The sequence below is a fragment of the Lissotriton helveticus genome, chromosome 6 (assembly GCF_964261635.1).
Source record: "Lissotriton helveticus chromosome 6, aLisHel1.1, whole genome shotgun sequence".
Classification (NCBI taxonomy): Eukaryota; Metazoa; Chordata; class Amphibia; order Caudata; family Salamandridae; genus Lissotriton; species Lissotriton helveticus.
In genome coordinates, this window is record NC_136067.1 from 351,196,438 (window position 1) to 351,220,979 (window position 24,542).

The following is a 24,542-nucleotide window of genomic DNA, read 5'->3' on the forward strand; positions in this document are numbered from 1 at the left end:
GAGTGCTTCTGTCTGAACTGTATTGCAGCAGAATTTGATTTATTTCATTAGAAGCCATGAAGTGAAGCATGTCATATTAAATTAACTAGACTCAATAAACGTATTAAAGTTGCGTGACCTTCCTTTATAGGGATAATATTACACAGGCAAATACACTTGAATTGTGGTTTGAGTCCCAGTTCTTTCCTTCAGTCTCACTGGTATGGTTCTTCATTGATCGGATAAGATTGAGGCTTTGGGGAAAACATCAGGGCTCTTTTACAGTAATGAATACTAAAAAGAGAATTTGCAGCTTAATGTGCCAGACATGTTGTGAAAAAAAATTCTTGGACGTTTCCTTCTTTAACTTTTAGTAGAATTTGCCATCAACTGAGTTGAGGAGGATTATAGGAGATTGATGAGATTGCCGCTCCTTAATGTGTCATACCTATGTTGTTGAGCTGAATGTTAATGAGATCATTAGTTGCATCATCTTTTGTTAATAAATATATAGTTTTATTAGAATTTCTAAATTATCTGTCTGACAAATCGGACCTGCATTGATAGGTCTCAGTGTATGGCACTCTGGGACATATTCGCAGCAGAATGGCGGAGCGTGGTGTTAAGCCACAATTGGTCACCCCCCACTCTGACATTCTGAAAACACAGGAATGCAGCGCATTTACAATTATACGGCACACCCTTGCGTTTCCCCTAGTGCTGGTGCTAAATCTTGCTGCCTAGCGCCAAATAGTGCAAGGGTATTTGTGTTGCAGGAAATGATAGTTCATGTGCAGGAATGTGTCCCTTCCTGCACATAAACAATCACTACTGGTGATTTGTAACTTCTATGTGTGCTGCAGAATGCAGCACAAATAAAACTTGCAACTCGCCATTATTTAATGATTGGTTATGTGCAGGAAGAGACACCTTTCTGCACATGAGCAATCACTAATGGCGATTTTCTCTTTCTGTGTGTGCTGCACAATGCAGCACACATTGAAGCAGGAAACACGAGAAGGAATTAATCATTTCTCCTCATTGTGCCGGTTTAAGACCAGGTTTTCACAGGTCTTATTTTTGGAACAACCCCATATTTAAACCAGCCTTGTAAATAGGGGGCAGCATCAAAAAGCAATGGGTGTTGCGACATAACCCCCACTGCAACACCCATTGCCCGCACCTTTCATGCTAAATGGCGCATGAATAGGGGCATTATTTACAAGGTGGAGTTACGCCACGTTAGGCTTAACACCACCTTGGAAATAAGGCAACGTGGTTATTGCCACCAGAACGTCAAAAAAATGTTGTTCTGGTGGCGATAACCCCTTGTAAATATGCCCCTCTGTTGGCAGGGTGCCCTTGCTAGTGAAATCTGGCATGAATAGGTCACAATTCTGTCGCGGAGTCAAGGCAGATCAATGAAGACCAAGGCTCTGGATCTGATACAATGATGTATAATGGAAAGAGCTGGCTCGATTAGTATTGGCCGATGCATGAAGTTTGATCTATAATATGCATTTAAAGCTATGTGAACCTGATGTAGCATCGTGGCGCATTGGTGGGTGGTAAAGTGAATTTGCTCTCCCCAAGCATATCCCATGCGTATTGTCATATGACTACACCATGGGGACCAATGCCTTTGTTACAAGTCGGACAGAAGTTTCCATTCAAGCCATGGCTCAGTCTGGAATTAGCAGTAATGCAGTAAACAGCATTTACCATTTCTCAGAATATTTCTGCAACGAAAAGATGTAAAAATGTCTGAGTGAAAAACAGCAGAAAATAATGAGGATTTCTGTGGGATTGGCTGAACAACTCATTGTAATTTTCCCATTCCGTAGGGGCTGGCTGCCCATGATGTTATTAATTCTGGGTGAAGAAATGCATCACTGTTCCTGTGTCATCTGTAATAAGGGCATAAGTCTCCGATTAAGGGGGAAGCCTAATACAATTTAACGCATTTTCATTCCGACATTTTTCCTCACAACATTCCTTGCTAAATGCGTGAGAGGAAGAGCATGTTTCTTAGAGTTTTTCCAGCATCCCCTGTTTTTTTTTTTACTGGATGTACTGGCGTACTCACACTGGAGAATGCTACCCAGTCTCCCAGTGCATGTACTTGATGGAAGAATAGGTTAACCTCGCTTTGCTTATTTATCTTTTAAGCAAGGGCTAAAAACTGCATGAAAATACACCACTGGCATAATAGTTGAATGTCACCTGTGTGCTGCGGTGCATATTAACGTTAAAAATTTTTTTTTAATTCAGTCCAGCTATTGCAGCTCCTAAGTGCTAAATGCGATGCTACAGCAGCCCAAATTTAAAGAGCACCATTTTGACATGTTTAAAAACCTACTTCGACATTATTGCAAGTCATCCGCAAGCAGTGCACGGAAACATGGAGAGTTTGGATGAATAATGTGCAAAACTGGGACATATATAGGGATATATTCCCAAGAACGTGCGATAACTACTGCAAGAGTAGCGTAACGCAACTTTTAACATCGCAACCTATTGTGGGAAAATAACCCTGAGTCAACGTGGAATTCACAACAAGGTGGTAGCATGCGATAGACACCAGATAACGCAGCAAATGTCCACATGTAAATTAATGCCACACCGAAAAAAAGCTATACGCAAATGCAAAAAACATGCGATGAGGCCAACCGCGGGACAAAAAGTTGCGAAAACCATCCACAGGCCTGCTAATCCCATGCTTCTGGCGGGACAATGCACCATAACAACCTCAGAAAAAAATACACCAGAAACAAGTCAAAGCACGTAGCAACATGGATGCACCCTGACCCAGTGCAGAGGCCTACTCAAACCCCACAACCCCCACAGACCACCAGCAAGGAACCATCAGGTAAGGGAAGGCCAAGGAGAAGAGGGAGACGAAGACAGGGTGCAGACCACTGGAAGACCAGCATTTGACAGAACACTACCAGCAAATGACCCACAAGCAGACCACCTGGAATGCAGTCGGAGTGCCGGGGAGGCCAATCCAGGAGGTCAATAGGCAGCGGCATGACGTGACAACCTAAATCAGGCACCAACCTGCTGCCAACAGGAAGGCAGCAGCAGCAACAGGAGATGGCAGTCCAGCGCCCTCGGAGGAGCTGGAGAAAACCCAGGCCACAGTCATCAGTGTGGAGATGGTGCAAGGAGTAGGGAGTACTGACACAGCGCGAGAGGACCAGACACAACACCAACAGGGAGTGCAAAGAACAGAACCTTGGGGGATGGGGGGTGATGGGCACAATGGGCCCGATTCACAGAACTAACTTACGACAAAATCCTAAACTTACTACTTTTGGTATTCACAGAAGGCATTTAGTAGTCTTAAATTAGGAGTTTGTCTTAAATTAGGATTTTGTCTTAAATTAGGATTTTGTCCTAAATTAGGATGTTGTCTTAAATTAGGATTTTGTCTTAAATTAGGATTTTGTCCTAAATTAGGACTTTGTCCTAAATTAGGATTTTGCCTTGAGTTAGGATTTTATCTTAAATTACACTTAAGTTTAATTTAAGTTTGTCTTAAATTTAATTTAAGACAAAACCCTAATTTAAGACAAAATCCTAATTTAAGACAAAATCCTAATTTAGGACAATTCCTAATTTAAGACAAAATCCTAACTTAAGACAAAATCCATACTAGGACAAAATCCTAACTTAGGACGACTAAATGCCTTCTGCGAATACCAAAAGTAGTAAGTTTAGGATTTTGTCGTAAGTTAGTTCTGTGAATCAGCCCCAATGGCACACATGCACAACGAAGGATAGCACACTGCACATCCACAAACACACAGGATCATGTCCCAGATCCCCTTGGCACACTGCAGTACACACACATAGCACGAACAGCACACCCACATTGATGACAATGTGGAACTACGCGCATGGCCGACACTGCAGAACAGAGGACACAACTGGCTCCGCACATGCACAGAAATATGCCCACTACAGCTGACAGAGCCGGTAACAGTGAAACGGTAATGTACGCGTTTGATATCACATTTGTCATGTAGTCCAAATGTACACATACCCGCAGACTAATCCAGCACCCCTTAGTCACAATGTACTCTGCCATACAACCTGCATGCAAACTAGCACATATATTCCAACACAAAGGCAACACGCACCTCCCCTTCACATCGCAGAGGGGCACACAACACCTGCAGCAGAGCACGTGATACAACGCATCTGTGATGCCGGAGAGGACCACCACACCATTGACACTGACGCCCTACAACAGCCCATGGATATCCCACGCAAACCCCCAACAGGACCCAGACAGCCAAGCTACTCAGAGGAGAACACTGAGCTTGCAACAGACCACACAGCAGGAAGCACCCGCAGGCACAGCTGGCTCATGACACTTCACCCACCCACACATGGCACCCAATGGCATGTGTCAGCAATCCAAAAGGAGGTGGCCCAACAGTTGTGGGTGGGGGCCGAACCCATGGAATGCGAACCAGGACAGATACGTAGGGCTCTATCACCCTACAGGGCCCACCCACACCCCACTAAGGAGACCCACGCTGCCATACAGACACATGCAGATGCAGATGCACAGCACAGAACCACGCCCAGAGGTGTGCAATTAGCAGTCACACGCCCATGTTGGCTGTGCGTACGACGGCCCTGGCCACTCCCCTCCCGAATGGAGTAGGTGATGACAAAGCTACATGTCCAAGCCCCAACCCGCTGCCTCCGGTGACATGTCTGCATCCGTGGTATACCGCCCAATGTAAAGTCGTAGGGCCCAGGGCCCACATGTATACTACAAGACCACAGGAACACACACAGAGATCATGTTGAACTGGCTACGGGCACATGCACCTGCCCCCTTTATTGGCAGGGCCACATGTACAGTGACGCCTGTGCTGGATGTGGGTGGGGTGAGTGTAAGCCAACCCGCATGGAATGTCTGGTGTTGGCAACCACTTGGACATTGGACACCAGTGCAACGCAAACAGAAAACACATGCAATACAGAGTCAAATGATGAGCAACATGGGGTGAGCCGGATAAATTCCAGAGGACAGCTAACATACAAACAGAAGTGTTCGTGAGTCGCAGTGTACTGGGCTGTGGACACTAGAGATGAGCATGCTCATGTGTAGAAAAAGTCTCGGAGTGTGTCCCATCAATATATTCCTGATGCAGATGGAGTGGGGTGTGTCAGACCTGCATCATCTTCAGCATCAACGTCTCAGGGCCCCCACACTGTTTCAGGTGACATACCTGCGCATTCGCTCCACAGCACAAAACGCAATCAACTGCGGAGAGTGGCCTGTGGTGCACTGAGTCACTGGCACCTGGAGTGCTGAGCAGGGAACCAGGCCGATGATGGCATCCACGACAGGCCTGAGCAAAAACAAAGTCTGTCAGGACCACCGCTTCAACTCTGGCAGATGGCGTTTGGAGGTGGTCCTTGCGGTGGTGGTGTGTGCCTCCTGCGGGGATGTGTCGTTCGGGCCGGTCTGGACTTGCTTTGGTGTGTGTGCCCTGGTGGGACGCATTTGGGCCCGGAGGCTGCGTACAGGCCCATGCCTCAAGGGCCAGCCTATGGAGAAGGGGTCCCGTACTTGACTAGCACAGAGTTAGTGGCCTCGGATGTACTGCGGCCGGCACAGGCACCCAGCCACGGGGCGGTGACTTGTGGTGCAGTCAGATAGGCCATGCGACCTGAGTGAGTAACCATCATTGTCCGAGGTGTATGTTTCGGAGTGTTTTGGGGGACAGTGGAAGGTGTCCTTCAGTGCAAGACGCCAAAAGGTTTGATTTTATCAGTAAGCAACAAATGGAGGAGTAGAAAGCGACAGCCCGTTGCCACCACCAATTCCGTATCAGCTACATGGGGGTGAAAACTGCCTCCTAGTCCATAGGCTCAGGCACCACCACTGTTCGACCAGAGAGTGTCCATGAATGTTGGGGAACAGACTTAGTGGCACTGGGGCTGAGTGGGGAATCAGACTGCGATGATGCCGTAAACACTGATATGGACTCTGCCATTGCTGAATCATGACTCTGTGACCCACTGGACCACAGTGTAGGCTGTAGGCAGCAGGCAGCGGTCAGCAGTGGCCCAGAGCTACGTGTCTTTGGCTCACGATGCACAGCACTAGTGACACCAGGGCTTGTCGGTAGTGTACGAACACCTCCGTAACGATGATCCTTTTCTCTCCAAGTTGCAAGGCGACATCCTCTTAGGCCTCTTCTTGCGTGCAATGATGTGTAATCTACCTTTGCATACTCGATGTTCAGTTCCAAATCTGTGGCCTACTCGAGCACAGCCTAGGCTGAGAGCAGTGTAGGCCGGAGACAGAAGTCAGCATGGGCCATTCACCGAGTGTCACCGGCATAGGTTGGTGACCCCATCTGTCTACGTAGTTCAGGTTCAGTGGCACCACGTGTTCGGTCACCTACGTGACTGTGACCCGGCTTTTGTCCGAACTGAGACGCGCTCTTCCTCTTACTCCTCTTTGTGTGTCCACTGGTGTGGACTCAGCCATTTCTGATTCGCGACTAGGTGCTGGATGTGAGACCTACTGGTCCGCAGGGTTGTCCTGGTTCCTCATCCACAGCTCAACGGATGGCGTTGGACAGGGTTTGTGGCAGCACGGCTCGCCGGATGGCGTTGGACAGGGTTTGTGGCAGGATGTGTCGCAAGATGCGCATATGGCACCATGCCTCACTGATCGAAGGGAGTCTGGTGCTGTGGCCGCTGTCCCAGATTTGGGGGTCACTGCCTTTCAGGAGCCAGGACACAGTCTCACATATGGGACCGCAGAGGTCGCCGGTAGAATATTTAAATGAGAAAGCAGTAATGTGGGCCAGCGTCAAGGGGACAGCGGTGGTCTGAAAGGCTGGCAGGGTCATGGGCCTCAGGCTTGGAGCTTACACTGGCACGTGGTGGGCCCTCCATGACACATGCCGGTGTTGTATGCTGATTAGTGTGCCCTGGCTGCGTAGGGTTGTCCCTGACGGGTTTGTGGTCCAGCGGGCCGGGGTATAGCAAGCGCGCAGGATCTCAGGCAACTCCGCTTACGAGGACGGCGTCGGCCTCGTGGTGGGGTGCTAGGCGCCACCCTGGCAGAGACGTTGGGCTTTGCGAAGAGGACAACGCCCAGGGCTACATGCTTTTTATTCACACCCCTATTCTGGCCTGGCATAGGCGGGCCCATCCCACTCTGCTCACGTTTATGGGTGGGGCTTAACAGGCAACATTTCCGCAAGGACCCCCACTGGCTGCGGTGACATTTGTCTCTTGTGTGGCTGGGGTGCCATGCCGTAGATTGGTCATATTCACGGCTTGCCCAGGGTACCATTGTGAGTTGTTCTATCGTGTCTGGTGGGTGAGCATGTTGTTGTGCATCTTGGTTGTGGACTTGTGACGTGTGCATTGCCAGAGTTGTGGATTGTATCATTGTGGAGTTGAGGTGAGTAGGGTGTTAATTGGGAAGTTGCCAAGGGGCTGTGCGTTTCCCTTGGTGCCATCCTGGGATGGCTGTTTGCTGTTGGACTGTCGGAGGGTGAAGGGATCATCCACACAGGCAGTGTATTTGGAGGCGACATTGGTGAAGGTTCCACGGTGTTCGGATGTTGCCTGCACATTGATGTGTGACATGTGCTTCCTGTTGCACTGATTGTGTGCTATGTCACCAGGGGACACTGGTGGGGCATGTTTGCAGTGGATTGCCCCCTACACGTGCGTGCATCCGGCTATGGGGTATGGTCCTTGCTTGGTCTCCAGCGGGTCCTGCGCATTATGTTGGCCATACAGGTACTGTAGTGCCAGGATGATGGTGATGTTCATGACAGCCGTGGGGGTCTTGGATGTGGCTGACTGTGAGACTCCATCGACTCTGGCGGATTTTGTTTGAGGTGTGCCAGGGGCCAACAGGTGGTGCACAGCCAGCATCTTGGTGTGGGGTGGGATGTTGATTGTCTGCTGTGTTGGTACCGTAGGTCTAGGCCTGTTAGGCGATGATGGCCAGGATGTATAGGATGGTTTTCCCTTTCAGCCTGTAGTATACAGTGACATTGTCAGATTGTGGTGATCTGCTGTTTATTACTTTACTACACAGATGTTGGGCCTGTGAGGTAGGTGTGTTTCCTGGTGGGCCGCTGTCTTTGTCTGCGCTGCATGATGAGTGGCTCCATGGCATCTGTTGCCCTTCCGATGATGCCCTCGGCAGGGCTCCCTATTGTGGTGCAGGCTGCTGTCCGACTTTACACCAGGTCAGAGCAGGTGTAAAATTCCTGCTGCTAACGCACATTAGCGCGTGTTTTGTGTTCTTATCTCTGATCTGTCTGGTCGTTGTGAATGTTGAGGTGTGGTGTTGTTGCGGCTTTTTGCACATGAACGCCTACTCTGCATCTCATTAGCAATAGTTGCGGGGGTCCTCTGTGACGATGTTTTTTGCGGCTGCTATTGCGGGAAAAGTGGTGCTGTGGGCTGTTAGCACCTGCTTGTGAATGGTGGGGTAAATTTATCATGACTTTGGCTGTGATAAAGTGCCATTAATTCGGCGATTGCAAAAAACACAGTTGATGGACAGGATAGCTTCTGGGTCCAAACTGGGGAGGCGTAGTTGGTAAAATAACGATGGATTTAACCCAGATCTTTTGACTGGGGGAGAATGTTTGCATTGTAAGCATTCCGTCCATCATTTGTTTGCAGTACCTCTTGTAGCCATAAGTGGGATGGGTATAACGAGACATGGGTCCCTTGCTCACTATGCCACTGGATTCAAGCTAGCCTGGCTGAAGAAGGGTGACATACATGTGTGCTGCTTCATGCAGCATACATGTAAGTTACAAAACTGTATTTTTTAAATAAAAGTTTTGATTATGTACAGGAAGGGACACATTCCTGTACATAAACAAACCATGGCATTTTGCATTTTCCATGTGTGCTGCATAAGGCAGCACACATGGAAATTGCAAAAACGAGGAGAAATAAAGCATTTCTCCTCGTATTGCCAATTTAGGACCAAGGTTTTCATGGTCGTAAGTTTGGTGTTAGCTCCTATTTATGCTGCCCTTGTGAATAGGGGGCAGCGTAAATATCAATGGGTAGTGCCCACCACAACACCCACTGCGCGCCCCTTTCACACTAAACACAGTATGAAAGAGGGCCTATTCACAAGTAAGGGTGGGCGTAAAATCCGTTTCGCGGGTGAATTTGCGGATTTTTGACAATTTCGCAGTCCGCGAATCGCGCGAATTTGCCCACAAATCCGCAAGTTGCGAATTATTTTGCTTGGTCTGCTTGAAAAATACAATATCGCGCACGCGGCGTTGACTTAACGTGATTCTGAGTCCACCGAGTTGTTTTTCTCCCGGTTTGCGTGTGCTGCGCCATTTTAGATCTTGCTGCGTGATCGCGCGTGAGTTTTTCGACCGCAATTACGTCATCGCGGTTTGCCATCTTGCACAGCGAGAGTTTGACAACGCGAGTATGTCATAAGGGCCCGCGATCACGCATCGCGTGAGTAAACAATGCCGAACACGTAGATGCGGCGCGCAGCTGACTTTCGGCGGGAGATTTGAACAGCTCGCGTTCCCGAAATTGCAAAAATTGCAATTCTGCACAAGAAATCCACCGCAAGCAGCATAAACCTTCTGAAAATGTTGATTTTGATCAGAATAACTCCTCAGATTGATATTTGGCTGCACTTTTAGGTGCAAGGAGTCCATTTTTGGGGGGGGGGTGGGAGGAAGGAAGTGCCCCAGAGTCTCCAACTTCCTGTTCCTGTCCAGCAGGCTCCTCCCAGTGCTTTGTCCATCTCCTGGTCACTTTTCATTTGGATCTGGAGCTGGAAGGATTCCTTTTTGTGGCTGCTGCTGGATATTTGTATTTGAGGACTTTTTGGACTTCACTTTTGGATTTGAGGAAGTAAGTTGGTGTTGTTTGTTTGGGACATTGCAGTTGCTGCAACTACAATTTTAAAACTTTTTCACAACTGTAAAAAAACTATATTGTGGCCTGCGGGTAGCCACAGTATCCAGTAGGCCCAGGGCTAGTCATGGGTGCATGATACAACTGTTTCTGTTTTTTCTTTGACTTAATTCTCATTTATGCCATGGAATTTTAGCTGTTATATGTTGATTTTATTTTTTTATGTTGGGGTGCCTGTAAAGCCACACTAGCCAGTAGGCCCAGGGGTAGGGAGTGGTGCATGGACCAAGTCTTTCTGTGTGGTGTCTTGAATTTAAACATCATTGAGGGCATGGATGGCATTGGATTGTGGTGATTTTTGTGTTTTTGTCGACTTTTTGGGGTGTTGTTGGGGCCTGGCCATGTGGGTGGGGGCCATTTTGAGGCCTGGCCCAGGCAGGACCTGGCCATGTGGTGGGGGTCAAGTCTCAAGGGGCCATTTTGAAGCCAGGCAGTGTGCTCAGGCCTGCTCCCAGTTTGCCTTGCTTTCATCCCTTAGGCCCAGGGGTACTCAGTGGTGCATGGACCAAGTCTTTCTGTGGGGTGTCTTGAATTTAAACATCATTGAGGAAGAGGTGTGGCGCCGCGGCCAGGGCGACTGACTCCGGAATCTGGGGATCACGGTTCGATCCCTGGCACCGGCGGCAGATTAGCCCAGCACCATGTGACTCTGGGCAATAGCTTGCTTAATCTTCCCGACGGCCCCCAGCGCCTAGAGACCCTAACGGGTGATTGTGCGCTTTACAAATGTGGATATTTATTTATTTATTTATTTATTGAGGGCATGGATTGCATTGGATTTTGGGGATTTGTGTGTTTTTTGTCAACTTTTTGGGGTGTTGTTGGGGCCTGGCCATGTGGGTGGGGGCCATTTTGAGGCCTGGTCCAGGCAGGGCCTGGCCATGTGGTGGGGGTCAAGTCTCAAGGGGCCATTTTGAAGCCAGGCAGTGTGCTCAGGCCTGCACCCAGTTTGCCATGCTTTCATCCATTAGGCCCAGGGGTACTCAGTGGTGCATGGAGCAAGTCTTTCTGTGGGGTGTCTTGAATTTAAACATCATTGAGGTCATGGATGGCATTGGATTGTGGTGATTTTTGTGTTTTATGTCGACTTTTTGGGGTGTTGTTGGGGCCTGGCCATGTGGGTGGGGGCCATTTTGAGGCCTGGTCCAGGCAGGGCCTGGCCATGTGGTGGGGGTCAAGTCTCAAGGGGCCATTTTGAAGCCAGGCAGTGTGCTCAGGCCTGCACCCAGTTTACCTTGCTTTCATCCAATAGGCCCAGGGGCACTCAGTGGTGCATGGACCAAGTCTTTCTGTGGGGTGTCTTGCATTTAAACATCATTAAGGGCATGGATGGCATTGGATTGTGGAGATTTTTGTGTTTTTTTTGTACTTTTTGGGGTGTTGTTGGGGCCTGGCCACGTGGGTGGGGGCGATTTTGAGGCCTGGTCCAGGCAGGACCTGGCCATGTGGTGGGGGTCAAGTCTCAAGGGGCCATTTTGAAGCCAGGCAGTGTGCTCAGGCCTGCACCCAGTTTGCCTTGCTTTCATACATTAGGCCCAGGGGTACTCAGTGGTGCATGGACCAAGTCTTTCTGTGGGGTGTCTTGAATTTAAACATCATTGAGGGCATGGATGGCATTGGATTGTGGTGATTTTTGTGTTTTTTGTCGACTTTTTGGGGTGTTTAACTGATGTTCCTCTGGCTTCCATTGCTTTTAGGTGCACCAGAGAACCACCAGTGCCAGGAAGAAGTCCTGCAGCGGTGTGTGCAGCACAACGTCACCTGACGTCACATGTGGCCACAGACAAGACAACTCTGCAACTCGTGCAACTGCGGCCTGCTGTTCTGACATCTGAAGAAGATGGCCCCAAAGAAAGGTGTCCGTAGCGCCTCAGCAAAAAAAGTTGCCAGTGCCACTGCCAGTAAGAAGTAGCAGAAGAAGCAAGTGGCACCACCTACCAAGGAGACTGGTGTGCCCACCAACACCTTTTTTGGAAAAAAAACCTACGCCTGCAGCAGCAGCGGTGTCTGCTGGGGACCAAGCTGGAAGCAGCACCTCCGCTTCATTGGGCTCAGTGCCACCATGCCAAGTTAGGCCCAAGCCCATGAGTGCCGCAAAGGCAGCCACATTGGTTGTTCAATCACCATCGACAAGTGATGTTGGCTCATCACAAGAAATTACCATCCAATCAACGCCGGGTGTAACTCAGCTGACGAGTATTCAACAACCACAGCCGCAACAACAACCACAAGTGCAACTAGTACAAGCGCAAGTACATGGGCAAGGAGAGGCGCAAGTACATGGGCAAGGAGAGGCGCAAGTACATCGGCCAGGAGTGGCGCAAGTACATGGGCAAGGAGAGGCGCAAGTACATGGGCAAGGAGAGGCGCATGTACATGGGCAAGGAGAGGCACAAGTACATGGGCAAGGAGAGGCGCAAGTACATGGGCAAGGAGAGGTGCAAGTACATGCACAAGGAGAGGCGCAAGTAGAGGTGCATGTAGAGGTGCAACTAGAGGTTCATGGAGCGGCACAACTGCCTACAACGCGTGTTCCTCCAGAAGTAGGGGCACATAAGGAAATTGATATTCAAGTGGAGGTATCATCCGAGGAAGCCACTCCTCCTGAGGATGATCCATTGTCTTCCAGATCCCCAGCAAGAAAAAGGTCAAGGAGGAGTGCTACTTTTACTACTATAAGTTCTTCTTCAAGCCCCCTTCATTCTGATGACTTTGATCGTGATTGGAACCCAGCAATGCAGTCTGACAGTGAGGCACGCCATGAGCCGACAAAGGTAGCTAAGCCTAAAAGGAAGGTTCCCGCAAGGCTTCGACTTATGGTTGATGACGATGAACAAGAAGTGGTGTCTTCTGCTGCTGATGAACAGTCTGACGATGACCCAGTCATCACAGACGTCACTCCAGCCACAGCGGGCATGCAGCAGACAAACATTTTCACCCTATCCCGAATGGATGCTGAGCGGGATGTGGGCGGTGTGGCACTGGTACCACCACCAACACAGTTAACTACAACACCAAAACAACCTACAGCTTCCATATTTTCTCGGCAGAAGGGCCGGCAGGGACCTCCATCCAGCTCGACCTCCATTACCTCAAGTAGTGGTGCTGTAAGTGAACAACAGAAACAAATTTAGCCACGCCCATCCTCCACTTCATCTGGCATTGCAAGTCAAAGTAGCACCTCCACCACGAGCAGACATTTCCAGTCCCCAGTTTGGGACTTCTTTACTGTTAGCCAAAAGGCGGAAAACATGGTCATTTGTTCGATTTGTAAAGTATCAGTTAGTCGGGGTAAGCTTGGTACCAACTATGGTACCGGAGGCCAGAGAGGTCATCTCAAAAAACACCACTCTATCCAGTGGTATGAGCACCTAAGTAAGATCCAGGAAGTCCAAAGTAGAACTGATCCAAATGTATCCATTGACATTGCATCTTATGCTGACGAGGGGCTGATTGTGCAGGAGGGAAGTCAAGAACCGAACACCATTTTTTCTGGTACACCCAGTACCCCTGGCAGCAGCACTGCAGTGGTAGTGCCCACACCCTCTACCCCTGCAACATGTATGAGGCACACTAAGAGTCTGGGACAGACACCAATGCAAAAAACTAAATCAATGAGCCTAACTGGTTTGAAGTCTGCATCATCATCATAATCATCACGTAAAATGGTCCAGCCCACCATTAGCAGCGTGTTTTGGTCGGATGCACAATTTGAACGCAACCACCCAACGGTACGTCTGTATAACGCAAAGCTGGCTAAAATGCTAGCGCTGGACCATCTCCCTTTCTCTTTCGTGGAATGGGTGGGTTTTCTTGAATTTGTGGCAACAGTCTGCCCTAAATGGAAGGTTCCTAGCCGGTCCTATTTTGCCAGGGTTGCTATTCCAGCACTACATCAAGATGTGCTGGAGGTGATTGGCGCAGCTATTCTGAAGAGTCCTGTTCACACTATCCACATGACAACAGACATGTGGACCAGTTGCCAAGCCCTTGATTACATGTGCATCACTGCACACTGGGTCTCTTTTGCAGGGGTCGAACAACAGTTAAAACAAGCAGGTGTTGACACGGAGAAAGTTTTTCAAGCTACTCGCAAACATGCAACAGTAGGCATGTTTGCCATGGAGAAATCTCACACTGCACGTAACCTTTTGGAGGAGTTTAACAGGAAGGTCAATGAATGGCTGCATCCAAGAAATCGCATAGTTGGTTATGTTTCCACGGATAATGGCAGTAATATAGTTAGGGCCATTACTGATGGTGGATATTTCAGAGTGCCGTGTTTGGCGCACAGTATTAACATCGTGGTGCAATAATTCTTGAAAAAAGAACAGCCAGTCATCAAATTACTGACCACCTGCCGAAGAATCTGCACACATTTCAGCCATTCTTTTAAGGCCCGGAAGCAGCTGAGGAGCATTCAACATGAACGTAAACTGCCAGTCGAAGGACAAATCCAGGAGGTGGCAACACGTTGGAGCTCAACCTTTTACATGCTTGAGCGTCTGTCTGAGCAGTGGGAGGTAATAAATGAGTATGTCTATAAACTGGGTTCTACTCAGAAAGAGATGAGGCTAGAGTTGGAGGAATGGAAGTTAATTGCAAGCCTGACAGACATGCTTCGTCCTTTTGAGATCTTCACACGTGAAGTCAGCATGGAGGACTGTTCTTTCGGCAAAGCTATCCCATTGTTGGTCATGCTAGAGCACCAACTGAAGGAGGTGTCTTCAACATTCAGAGATCATGCTGAAAAGCGAGAAGCATATGGTTTGGCGGAGAAGTTATTAAGGCACCTACTTCACAATGAAAGGCTTCAAAACATACATGCAGAACAACAATACATTTGTGCCACTATTCTGGATCCACGGTACAAAAAGGCAGTGGCTAGCAAAGCATTCATTCCTTTTGATGAAGCAGATGTTTCAAAGTACAAACGTTGGCTCGCTGTGTCAGCCACTCGGTTCGAAAAAGAGCGGATGAAATTGCACGGAGACAGCACAACTACAACTGAATCAGCAGGCCATCCGGCATCAAGTTCCACTTCTTAATCCGTGGCCGAAGGGAGTCACTTTCCCTCACAGCCGTTAACGACACCAGCAACCTCATCATCCTCACCTGCACCAGGCCCCAAAAAAATATTGTCGGAAGCGGATTGGCTAACTCGGCATGGGTTTGCTCGGTCCACTGCTGCAAAGGCCACAGATTTTACGCAAAGTGGAGCAACCCTGGAGAACCTTGAGTCGGTGGTGCAGTCCTATCTGGATGACCTAACAGAGGTCTGTCTTAATGAGAACCCATTGGTGTATTGGTATAGGAAAAGGTCTGGATGGCGACTGATCAGCAACCTGGCTCTAAATTATTTGTCTTGCCCACTCGCAAGCGTGTCTTCTGAACGTGTTTTCAGTGCTGCTGGTGCCATTGTAACTTCAAAAAGGACCCGCGTCTCGCCCAAAAATGTGGAAAGGTTAACAATAATCAAGATGAATCAGCACTTCATACCACCCGATTACAAAATACGTGAATGCACGCAGGAAGAAGAGGACACCGACTTAAATGACGCAGATGGAAGTTCTTCTCTGTCACCAGACCTACTCCCGTCTCAATTCATAGACTTTGAGGACGTGCTCTACTTCCCTGACACCGAGGCCTGAAAATTACTTCCTTTTTTTTTGTACTTATTCACTTTTATTCCTATGTGTCTTTCTTTGTTTTGCAACTTTTACCACAACAAAAATCGAATCACCTACTCACAACAAGTGCATCCTCAGCACTGTCTTCATCTTATTTTCCTTATTGATTTGTAGGTGCCACAGTCTGCATTCCTGATGTTCACAAGTACACAACTCAATCATGCTCCTCTATCCTCCTCCTCCAGACTCCCACTATCCATTTCCCTCAAGGCAGATGGATGGATTTTGGAGAATAAATAAAGTTTGTCTTTGTAGACGAGTCCCCTCAAGTGGGACTGAAATTACTGACTGACTACATGCTTGCTGATTGTTGACAGACTTACTTCTGAAATTGACAGTAGAGGCTGCCCTGTGGGCCCTCACTTTCCGAAAAAGATGCGGACAGAAAGTAGAACAGGTAATGAATAATGAGAAGATGGCATGCAGTGGACAGCAATGGCTGTCTGTCTCTGTTGAAACCCATTGCTGTTTGTTTTTTGTGTTTTTTGTGAACAGCGCAATTTGCCATGTTTAGATTATACCAGTATTGCAGGTTTTTGGGGGTGTTCTAGATTTGCGGTGCTGGGTCGGGGGGTCTGGGAGCACTGCTGGCACAGTCTAATTTTGATTGCATTTGTTTTTCAGGAAATCCATGGTGGAAAAGGGGAGTTATGGCCTAGCTGCAGAGCGCGCTTGGAGGGATTTCGGAATGAGGCCTAAATATTTCTAAATGTGAGTTTTTCCGGTTTTGCTTTTTGCCTGTTTGGGGGTCTTCTACTTTTTTTCGCCTGGGTTGACGGGTCTGGGGGCATTGCTGGGAAGGTCTAATACCAGATAAAAGTGGTTTGGACTAAATCCATGGTGAAAAAGTTTTTCACTTTTCAGAGTTTTCGCTCACTTTCGTGTTTTCGGGAGCCTGCTTGGGGGTGTTCTTGGTGTTTGGGGGGGAGTTGGGGGGTCTTGGAGCAACGCTGGGTATGGATAGTTTTGATTGCAAGTGGTTTGAAGAAAATCCATGGTGGCAAAGGGGAGTTAGGGCCTAGCTGCAGAGCTCGCATGGAGTGATTTTGGAATGCAGCCAAAATAATTCTAAGTGCCCGTTTTTGTATTTTTGCTTTTTGCCTGTTTGGGGTTCTTCTACTTTTTTTCGCCTGGGTTGACGGGTCTGGGGGCATTGCTGGGAAGGTCTAATACCGGATAAAAGTGGTTTGGACTAAATCCATGGTGAAAAGTTGTTCCGTTTTTGCTCACTTGCCTGTTTTTGGGGTGGTGTTTTGGGGGGGTTCCTGGTGTTTGGGGGTGGGTTTTGGGGTCTGGGAGCACTGCGGGCACAGTCTATTTTTGATTGCATTTGTTTTTCAGGAAATCCATGGTGGAAAAGGGGAGTTATGGCCTAGCTGCAGAGCGCGCTTGGAGTGATTTTGGAATGAGGCCTATATATTTTTAAGTGTGAGTTTGTCCGGTTTTGCTTTTTGTCTGTTTGGGGGTCTTCTACTTTTTTCGCCTGGGTTGACGGGTCTGGGGGCATTGCTGGGAAGGTCTAATACCGGATAAAAGTACTTTGGACTAAATCCATGGTGAAAACGTTTTTCCGTTTTTGCTCACTTGCCTGTTTTTGGGGTGCTGTTTGGGGGGGTTCCTGGTGTTTGGTGTGGGTTTTGGGGTCTGGGAGCACTGCTGGCACAGTCTAATTTTGATTGCATTTGTTTTTCAGGAAATCCATGGTGAAAAAGGGGAGTTATGTCCTGGCTGCAGAGCGCGTTTGGACAGAATTGAAAGAAGGCCGAAAATATTCTAAGTATGAGATTTTCCATTTTTGGTTTTTGCCTGTTTGGGGGGATTCTGCTTTTTTGCGGGTGGGTTGGTGGGTCTTGGGGCATTGCTGGGAAGGTCTAAAGGGGGGTTAGGGCCTAGGGTTAGAGCTAGGGTTAGGGTTAGGGTTCTGAAATCGCTGTTTCCACTTTACACATAGCTTGAGGGGAAAGATCTGCAAATTTCGCCCACACTTATTTATCCTTGAAAAGGAGACTCTGAGTACGCACTTTCGAGTTTCGAAATGATGCTTGTATGTTTTGTAATACTGTCGACTCTAAAACTGAAAGTGTTATTTTTGCACTACACAGTGTACCTTATATTTTTTTCTTCGTGGTGTTTACATTTCACTTCCTGTTTTCCCATCAACAATTACAGGCCGGCTTTTACCCTGTGCAATGACAAAAAGGATGACCTCAGGCTTAGCGACCCGCAATTCAGCATCCGCCAGGCAGTCAGTGGACAAGGTGTCTTTTGGTCCCCAACATTGATCGGCGGAGCGTCAGATGGAATGGAGGAGTACCGCGAAAGAGGAATGGCTGGATGCATGCAACTTCCCAAATTCAACAGTACAACTACAACAACATACAGTTACAGTATCCATCTTCATTTCAACTTATCTTTTAAGTAATGTTGTTGCTGTGAACTACTGTGAGTGTGACACTGTGCATTTTTTTTGCTCTCTGCTTCAATTCATCCCTCCAGCCATTGTATACTTTTTTCTTTGCTATTTTTTAAACTAATTTAATGTACGAAGTGGTTCTTCTCTCTGAGGGCAGATAGGCAAGTAAAATTACGTAATTACTGCAGCCCTGTACTATCACATTGTTGTTTCTTCATAGTACATTGTAGAAAGTACTACTTACTTTACAAAAAACTATCCATTTAGAAAACAACTTCATGCATGCAGTAGTGCATGCACGTCCTTTATGTCCCTTAAAAGATTTATGAATAGCTTTGTATCCAAAGATTTGTTTATCTTCATTTGTTGTTTGTCCATGCTGTGTTTTTTTTCCTCTCTCCACAAAACTTTACCCACAAACCCCATTCCCATCCAAGTTTCAAACCCTAACCCTCTTCCCCCGGGCTGTGTGGTTTTCATTGAGGTGTGAGCAAATTACAACAATAATTCCACACACTTTCTGGGGAGGATAAGGTGCAAGCAACCTCCTCAACTCAATTTTAAGGCAGCTAGATGAATCCTAGGATATTGTAATTCTGGGTAAAAAAACAACAATGAGTATTTTAAAATAAATTCTAAATTTCATGCCCACCATCAATTGGATCCATCGTCAACATCATCCTCCTACATGTCAAGAAGACTTGTGTTACGCTGCTGTGTCACTGTTCTTGTTGTAGCCATAATAATCCATGCAATTCTTTTTTCCCCATACTTATCTTCAGCATTGCTTAGGCTACTGTTCCTTCTAATACTCCTCTCATGCCACTCAATGTCTAATTTTTTTACTTTGTTTTTCATATGCTGCTACTGCTAGTGTGGTACCACTCCTACTACTAACACCACAACAACGGAATTTCGGTTCGGGATGGTGTAATCGCTATTTGCCATGCACCCAGCGCTGTGCCTAGCTCTGTTCTCAAACACGAATCACAGGTAAGATAAGCATTTTGGGGAGGTAGAAAGATGGGCTAGGATGCGGAGGAGAGACTGATAGTAGTACAAGTAAAGTACTAGTAGGCCAATTGAATTCACTAACTCTGTTAGTGGCATTTATGGAAGTTTTAGATAATTCATGCTGGTAATTTTGAGGAAAACCAAACGTGCCGTAACTCCCGCCCACCACCCCACAAAAGAAGATCAAAGCGTACACTATGTTGAAGTATGTAAAATGAATAATGTATTTCCCCTAACAAAAATAAACTAGTCCCACCCCTCCCTAACCCAAACAATTGTCCATTTGAAGTAGTCCAAAAATAAATAATCCCCAACTCCCGATTCCCACTCCCCCAACAGTCTTTAAAAAAGGGGCAAGGGACACAGTCACTTCCGGCGGTGTTTGGGCAGGCGGTCCTTCCGGAGGTCCTGAAGCTGCTTTTCAAGGTCGTCCACCTTGCGCTCCATGTAGTCCACTCTCAAGCTTAGGCGGCGCATGCGTGCCTTACAGGCTCTGAGAGGGCCAGCTGCTGATGGTATTGGAGCTGTCCGAGCCCGGCGGTGGGATGGAGGCTGCTGGCTGGACACGGTGGCAGTGCTGGAGGAGGTTGGTGACGTTCCCTCCTCGTTCTCCCAAGCCCACAGCCGGCAATATTCCACTCAAATGGCCTCCATCTTCCGGACCCTGGCCCGGACACCCATCTCCCCTCTGGTGAGCTTTTTGGGAGCATCTATAGGAAGAAAGAAAGAAAAATAATGTAACCACTACTCTTTAACAATAACACAAAATAATTCAACAGAAAGTTGTCTCACAGTAACACTAGCAATTTGCAAGCACAGTATAACGTTTTGGCATGTATCTTTCCGCCGTCTTTGTAGGCCAGTAACAGTGGGAGTTTCAGGAATTCTACTACCAGGCAGCACTATGGACTCAATACATAGTCAGAGAGTACACCTGTTTTCTTCTTTTTTTCTCTACTTTTGCGAAAGAAATTAATTACTTGTACGTGAACTTGTGGTAGCCAGCACAATGCCAGCTCAGTCAGCTTGCACACAAGAAAAAGAGACACAAGCCATGATGACGCAGACTTGCATGCATTACTTTAAGCAGTATATGCAGGTGGGGGTGGGAAGCTCTTACTTTTGTATAGGGGTGACACTGGCCATACTCGGTTACATTAAGGGCTACTGCTCAATCAGGCACGGCCCGTGCAGGGCGTTATACCGGGGCGGTGATGTCAGGCGGGGGAGGGTCAGGGTGGGGAGTTGTAAAATGCAGGATATGGACCATTACAGGTAAGTACCGAAAAAACCCCCAAAAAACGCATTTCGTTACCTGCGCTGCATCGCCAAATGTGATGCAGCGCGGGCAACAAAATTAGTTTTTTTTTTTTTTCCGGTACTTACCTGTAATGGTCCATATCCCGCATTTTACAACCCTCCACCCTGACCCTCCCCCGCCTGACGTCACCGCCCCGGTATAACGCCCTGCACGGGCTGTGCCTGCACTCCATGTAATTTATATTTCGCACTGCCCCTCCCGGGCCTTCAGTACTACAAAAGAAAAATGAAGATGATTAATTCCTGATCATGTCTCCAGCCGATCACATCATCTCGTTGCTTATGTGATGCATGACTTTAGGTGCTTTATTCTGATAGATTGAGTGAACAACAGTGATAATCCACCCATGATTAACACAGCAGAAAGAAAATTATGAACATAGGGAGTGAGTGTGGTAACCATAATTGCCGGAGGAAGGGACTTGATATAATTGTCAACTATACAATACATACACAATATATGCTGTGCGTTTTTTTTTTTATTATATTTATATTGAGGGTTAAAGTGCAATAGAAGAGTTATACAATTAAATAGACACATATAGAGCAATAAAATTTGATACAATGATATGATGGCGAAGTTAAAAACAATTCAAGATAAATAGAAACAGATAAAAACAGATGTACAGTTCATGATGTGGGAATAAATTCATTAAGGAAAATACTATACAGATAATGAATACTAACTTTAAATTATATTCTGGTTCTAGCCTCCCTCCATTTCAAAACAGGAGCCCAAAGGCGTTTCCCCATCTCCCGCTTTTTAACTCCTTTGAATTCATATAACCAGGACTCGATAATATGAATACCCAGGAGTCTCGAGAGCCACATCTGAAAGGAGGGTGCATTTGCATCTTTCCAACCGGCTGAAATCAGTATTCGCAGCACAGCTACTGACATAAAAACAAGAGCTTCCTCATCCTCTTCCAGAGCCAATTTTGAGTCTGTACCCATTAATACTAACGTAGGGGATAGATCGATCTTATGACCTAGCAGCCCCTCCCAGAATTTCATTATCTCATCATTAAGTGAGTCCAGCCTATCACATGTGGCAAACATATGTACTATGTCTGCTTGAGGTGAGTTACATCTGGGGCAGTAATCATCGGACCTAACACCCCATGCAAATAATTTGGCCGGAGTATGATACAGATTAAATACTGTTTTATAGTGCTGGGCGCGTAGATTAGACGCCCGGAAAAGTTTTTTATTCAAGTCAAGAGCAAGGTCTAGATCGACATCGGGGTCGCCGAGTTTAATAGCCCAGGCACTTTCCATTTTCCCGATGTCATCCTGAATCCTCTCTACCAGGTTATTATAAATTACTTTAATCTTTCTACACCCTCTAACCAGGGCCTCAACAACAGGAATATCTACTTTGGGCTTTAATTTAGGTCTTATGCTCCTTAACGTGCCAGCGATTTGTTCATATAGGAACCAATGAGTAGCTGGGATGCCAAACAGCTTTTGTAGCTCCTCAAACCCTATAATCTGATCCCCCTCCATGACGTCTTCAATGGTCTTAACCCCAATTTGCTTCCAATCCTGAAGATTCCTATCCGTCCTCAATTGTGGCAGCAAACATGAATTAGCCAAATGAAGGTAGGAATTTACTTTTGGGGCTTTGAAATATTTCAGGATACTTTTCCAAACGGACCAGGCCCCGTATAGAGTCTTATAACGAGCCTTTTTATAGAACCTACGTTCGACTTCACAGAGCAAAAGACCGGTGGCATTCCTGCCCAACAACATTTCATAGATTGGGGGTGGTCCCTGGATCCCAAAGTTTGAGTTTCCCCCAATAGGTCTAGCATCAGTTTGAAGCAGGATAGACATTTGAATTAGGAGGCAGGACCAATGATACAATCTAAGATTAGGGAGTGCCATACCACCCCTTTCCCTTGGCAGTGACATGAAACTAGTGGAGCGTCTAATCTTGCCGTACTCCCATATAAACTTTATAAAGACTGACTCCATCTTATTCACTGTTTTGTCGTCTATGCAAAGGGGGATAGCCCTAAAGAGGTACAAGACTCTGGGGAGCATCACCATTTTTAAGGCATTGACCCTGCCTACCAAGGAAAGATGCAATACATCTATTCTTTTCAGTTCTGCCTCTATAGATTTGATTAGGGGGAGGTAGTTCTCTTCTACTATTCTTTCAACTGATGCATTAATTTTTACACCCAAATAAACCGCTGAGTCCACAAATCTAGAATCAGATTTCACAATATTTTTTTAACATATTATTTGAGTTTTCGATTCATTTAGGAGGTACCCATAACCCAGACCAAAGACCTTCGCCATCTGTACCAAAACAGGTAATGACTGCTGGGGGTTCGTTGTGAGTATAGCCAGGTCATCAGCATACGCTAGAAGCTTATTAACATGTCCATTAAAAATCACGTAAGGAATATTTGGGTTCTCCAAAATTTTCTGGATGAAGGGGTCTATATATAAAGAGAAAAGGATAGGATAACAGGGACAACCCTGACGCGTCCCTCTCTTTATATAAAATGTATCAGACTTTTCCCCCATAACCGTGACTCTCGCCGTCGGATCCAAATACATAGCTTTGAGCGCTCTAATGATTTTCTCCCCGAAACCTCTTCCTGCCAATATCCGCCAGAGAAAGCCCCAATAAACACGATCGAACGCTTTCTCTGCGTCTAGCAGGATCATGGCGATCTCCCCCCCGTGACATCATGGGCATCAAATAGAGTTATAGCTCTGCATGTATGGTCAGTTGTACCCCGTCCTGGGACAAACCTATGCTGCCACGGGGAGACGAGATCACCTATGATCCTGCCCAACCGCTTGGCCCAGATCTTTGAGTAAAGCTTTGTGTCGGTGTTGATCAGAGATATTGGCCGATAGGATCCTGGCTTCTCCGCTGGTTTCCCCTTTTTGTGAAATATATTGATGTTAGTTTCCCTACACGAATCAGGTACAACCCCATAGTACATAATACCGTTAAATAGGTCGACCAACATTGGAGTGATCTCACGTTCCAATGCTTTGTACATCTCCAAGGGGATCCCATCTGGGCCAGCGGCTTTTCCTGGCGCTAGCTCCCGCAATGCAGTCAGGACCTCCTCATATGATATATCTTTATCAAGGTCCACTCTGGATATCCCATTCAAACAAGGGCCGTTATCTGGGTACTTCTGCTCCTGGTTACTCTCAGTCTTTTCCACATCATACAACTTTTTATAAAAATTCTCAAAGACCCTCACAACATCCTTAATTTCCGTATAAGTATTTCCCTCTTCTTCGATACAGGCGATATGATTTTTAGATTTTTCCTGCCTTAGCTGTAGGGCAAGGGCTCTACCGGCTTGCTCTCCTGTTTCATATCTTTTTGCCCTAGAGGCTTGAAAATCCCCTATTGCCCTTTGTGTTACTTACTTCTGCAGGGCCGCTTTAACAGCAACCAAAACATCATGGCTTTCCTTACCATCTCCACCGGAGGCAATATCACTGATATGCTGTTCTTCCACGGTAGAGAGCTTGCCCATAAGTTTATCTACCACCGCCCTAGCCTCCCTTCTAAGTCTGGATGAGCAACTAATAGTCTCTCCCAGGGCACAAGTCCTAAAAAAAGAAGTGGGGGGACTCTCCAAGGTAGGCGTGGTCACAGGAAGTGACATCACGACAGGAAGTGACATCACGACAGGAAGTGACATCACGACAGGAAGTGACATCATGGCAGGAAGTGACATCACAACATGAAGTGACATCACGACATCCTGAGTGTCCTATAATAGCACGTGTTAAGTCTGGTTATTCCACGTCCCGAAGAAAGGGTGGTACGGGTAACTGGAAGGAAGAGCCTCTGGGTTCTGCAAGTGTGACCATTGTCCACTGGGGTACAGTTATAGGCAGAGGTCATTCCACTGAAATGACGCTCCAGTCAGTACCTCTGAAGGTCTGCCTACTTGGGGCGGATTTGCTGAGGCAGACCACTCTCAGTGTCTGCCATGCCTGGCAGGAAAAATGAACACTGCCCACCACTTGTAGGGGAAAATCTCCCTGTGAGTAGGAGACATTTTTATTTTTCAGAAACAAACCCTTGAATTGTGGGCTTGTTTCTGAAAAACAAAGAAGTTTGCGAAGTGGGCTGTAACAATATGACAGCCCACTCAGCATTC